The sequence below is a fragment of the Blennius ocellaris genome (assembly GCF_963422515.1).
Source record: "Blennius ocellaris genome assembly, chromosome: 17".
Taxonomy (NCBI): domain Eukaryota; kingdom Metazoa; phylum Chordata; class Actinopteri; order Blenniiformes; family Blenniidae; genus Blennius; species Blennius ocellaris.
The window spans coordinates 13,004,045-13,008,589 of NC_137666.1; positions in this window are offsets into that span (position 1 = coordinate 13,004,045).

A 4,545-nucleotide genomic window follows, 5' to 3' on the forward strand; every position below is an offset into this window, starting at 1 on the left:
AAAATGTAAAAAAAAAATGTTGTTAAAAGGACAGAGCTCTTGGTGTTATTCAATCTCAAGGGTATATCTGTGGTCCAAGACAGACTTTTCAAAGTGTTTGAATAACATAGCTGCAATTTTTAAATGGAAGCAACATTTTTTGCCAATGCTTGACCTGAAATGAAACTTCTGCCTGATCTGATTGTTTTCTAAAACATGAATGAATCAGTATTACCATAAATGATACCACTCACAGACCACTGTTTTTGTAGTTGTATATCCTGTCACAAAAGAAGTCAGTTTAAATCCGATGTGTGCTTGACTGAAGATTATGTAAGCTCTATGGTACAAACAAATACATGTCATTGCTCGATTGTCCGCAAAATCCCGGTCAATCCACACACAAAAAATCTTCCATTTGCAAGTCTTAACACATATTTAGGTACTTTGCAATGTTTGCAAAGACTTGCATTTTCCCATTTTCATGTTCAAAATATCTACATATTCAGAGTATTACAAATCGCCTTGCTTTGTTGAAGAGATCTGAAATGTTATTGCATCATACCAGTCATGACATGACAAGTCTTCTTCATGTAAACAAATTGTAAGTGACAGGAAGACGCCATCAAGACTTTTTAACTGGTACAAATGGTATTTTCTTTGTAAACTGATAATATTTTTAAATGCTTTTATGTGAGTTATTATTGGAAATATTGCTTTAACCAGGAACATATGACTCATTTGGTAATGGGTTGCATATGGGAAATATTTAGTTTTTGCAGTTAGCTAGAAAAAAGACATGTGCGCCAGCAGAACTGTTGTATTTTATTGTAAGAACAAGTAAAAAAAAAGAACAAGTAGTCTTTTTTCGTACAGTAGTTTCCTTCATGTGCACCATTTCCATTTAACTATTGCCCTGTTTATACAACAATGTTTTCAAGTAAAAACAGAAATCTTTTCACTTTACACAGCAATGGTGCAACAAGGTGGAAGTTTTGGAAAACCCTGTGTAGACAGGGCAACTTTTCTCAAACGCTGCTTAAACATATGCGCACCATGGCCATTGTAAAGTTTTCTTCTGAACATGCACGAGTCAATGGACAAAAACAAAAATGGCAGCCTCCAAGGTGTCATGACTTTCAGTCTATATTCTTCGAGGATTTGTAATAATAATCCATGTTTGTTGTCTCTCTGTGCTAATGTCAATGTTAATAATAATGCTGTACGCTTCACTATTAATATTTATAATGCATTGTTCTCTGCAAGCATGTATCTGTGGTTTCATTACAAAAATAGCCAACAGTGCCAATTCATGGCTTGGCATGCTAATTACATAGTTTTCATAATTTCTGCCATTTCCATAGAAACCAGCATCATTTTCAAAATGTTGCTGTATAAATGTAACTTTTCCAAAATAATCAGTTTTCATTTGAATCAATGTTATATGAATGGGGCCTATGTTGAAGGTGAAGTTTTCCAGAAGTTAACAAATGCATACAAACTGAAAACACTTTATTGGGATGAAAAGTGCCTGGAATTTCAGTTTCAGCTTTTTCCTACCACATACTATGTTGGGTTGTGATGCTCCAACAGAATGTCATTGTATTTATAACAATGACAACAAAGCATTTGAATCTTGAATCTCCAATCTAGAATGTTATTATTAAAGAATGGCTTTATTCACTATTTAATGTTCAGAATAATTAAGGATGCATTGTGCTAAGATTTGACCGATTTATTTATTTATTTAATAGACCAGTCATCAAGCCTTCAGTTCAAATTTTGGTTTAGTAAGGTAAATGAATTCCTAAGAAAATCCCTATTTGACAGTTTTGGCAGTTGATAAAATAAATCCACTGTTAACCAAAGAAGCATTGTGTTGGAGAGATGAAGCTATGTCAAGTAGCCTTTATAGAGGACGTAGCTTATCCTTTGCCTTACATTTTCTACTATTGTAGAGCTGCAATAATCATTGTAGATTTAAAGTCATTAAGTAAAACCAAATAAGAGATCTGAAACACTTGCATTTGTATTATGAATTATATACCCTGATGTTTTAATTAATCTTTCCAAATTCATGTAAAAACAAAAAACAAAAAAAAAACCCACAATAAATCTGACACAATTTTTGTAGTTTGTAGTTTTGTTTTGCTCATTTTCAGGTTCACACTATTATTGTGTTGTCTCTCTGTGTGTATATCTTTGTTTGCATCCAGCAAGAGAAGGAGGAGAAAAAGGGAGTACTGTTAGCTCAGGTGCTCAATTGTCAGAGCTCTGACTTTCACTGTATCCACATGTAGCGTAAGGAGGAAACAAATGTCTTTTGACCACACACACACACACACACACACACAGACACACACACACACACACACACACACACACACACACACACACACACACACGCACACACACACGCACATGCACACACACACACACACACACACAACAGGGCAGACACACACAAACCAAGATGTATCGCTCTAATTGTGTAAACAGCAATATTACTCTCAGACCTTCCACTCCCCTTTTCTCTCATGGCCATGATGTAATTACCAAGGCACTTAATTAGTCATTGAGAGACTTGGAGCAAGCACAGCTACAAAATGAGATTTACCACTTCATTAGGTCAAACTGAATTACAGCCTCTCTTTTTTTTAATGAAGGCCAGTCACAAACAGCATTTTATGGAAAGTGAAAGTATTTTAGTGTTGTAATTTTGGAACAGGGCTGCACTTTAGAATGCATAGAAACCAGCCAGAACAAATGGGTGTTAAAAAAGAATTAAAAAAAAAAAATGGCTTTCCGAACATCTGTCGAGCTCTCCTTTGAGAGCCCCATAAAGTTTCACCACAGAGTTTTGTGGTGATTTTCCGGGTTTTTCTATGTATCCCAATAGGGAGGCAGCAGCTTGTGCAGTGAACCGTGTGCAGTTCAAAGCACAGAGAGGAGTTTGAGGACTGTGGAAGAAGATGATGTATAGCAAACCGGACCACCAGGTCTATGGGTTTAGCACACTTGTGTGGGTGTGGGTGTGTGCGGGGAGCTAGTGTGAGTGTATAAAGACACATATTCTAACGAGACAAATGCAAAGCCAAACAGTAATTAATGAGATTATGTAGTGAATGCATTAGTTTGTACATAAACCTGGTCATTATTCTGATACTGTTATTATACCTTAATACTGGTGAAGGTAATCACACATGAACATAATCCAGGAAAAGATCAGAGGCAACAAATTTGATTTCATTTTTGATGACATCCAGAATTACATCATAATGTCCACATAAACACCGAACAAGTCCAGCGACCTGTTTCACACAGCAACGTCACCAGTGTTGCCATAACTGCACTGAGTTAAACAGTGAACTGCCATGAGATCAGAGGAGAGAAGATAGGTGAAAGTAAATTAATATGACAGCTGTTTAACATTGCAACACCACAAAGAGGCACAGGAGACATTTAAAAATGGTCTGTGTCTGTTCACGTGTCCACATGTCTTCGGGTAAGACCCCCAAGTCGAGCACCTTGCATGACAGCCGCAATCATTAGTGTGTGAACGAGTGAATGGGTGATCATGTACTGCATGATGTGACGGCTGAAGCGGTAAAGTTCTCCTGATAGGTAATGTTAATTTACCATTTAGTAGGTAAGATATGGGCAGTGCTGGACTCTGGTGTATCAACTTGGAACTTCACAACAATCACGTCAACAAACGTCAGAAACGTTGTTATTTAATACCTCACTGACTGAAGATTGGAAGGCTGTGTTTGACCATTCTTGAAACATTTTGAAGTCATTAATCTGACATTACCACCCACTTCAGGCAGCAATTGGCCAGCTGTCGAGGGGAGCAAAAACAAACAGCGTTTGAAATTCTCTCCTAGGCTCTCAAACTCACTTAATCCATGTCACTTTCTGTATGTGTAAACTAGCCCAACATTATAAATAGCTTCCAGTAAAGACCTATTGGAGATGTGCACCGTTTTCTTTGTATCTTAAAGGCTGGGGTCTTACAGTCTTTGTCGGAGTTCAAACCAGCTTCTATAGCCATTACCACCCAACATGGTTAAAGAAGATATACTTCAAATCCACTTTTCTGAATATTCTCTTCTTTCAAAAAAACAAAACATACTACTCATCCCCAGGAATGTCAGTTAATTTATTCTTTTATCATATGAGGTTCATCTTAGTTTTTAACTAAGCTCACCAGCCACTAGTTACGGCTACCACACCATCAGATAGCAATTGGAAATTACATCTATGTTGTGGGGCTAAATTCTGCATTATCCTAACTTTTTGTTGCAAAACAACACGTCAAAATCTGCTTCGATTTGTAATGACTCAGTGAGGCAATAGGTCAACATGATAGTCAATTTACACAACAACATTTTCAAGTAAAAACATAAATCTTTTGTTGCATTTTGGTTGTTTGTTTACACCACTGCATTGCTTGGATCCACTGAAAATGCAACTTTTTGAAAATTACTCCAAAGGTGGAACTTTACGGAAACACTCCAACTCTGTCTCAGTGTAAATGGGGAAAACGCAGGTTTTCGGAATTGC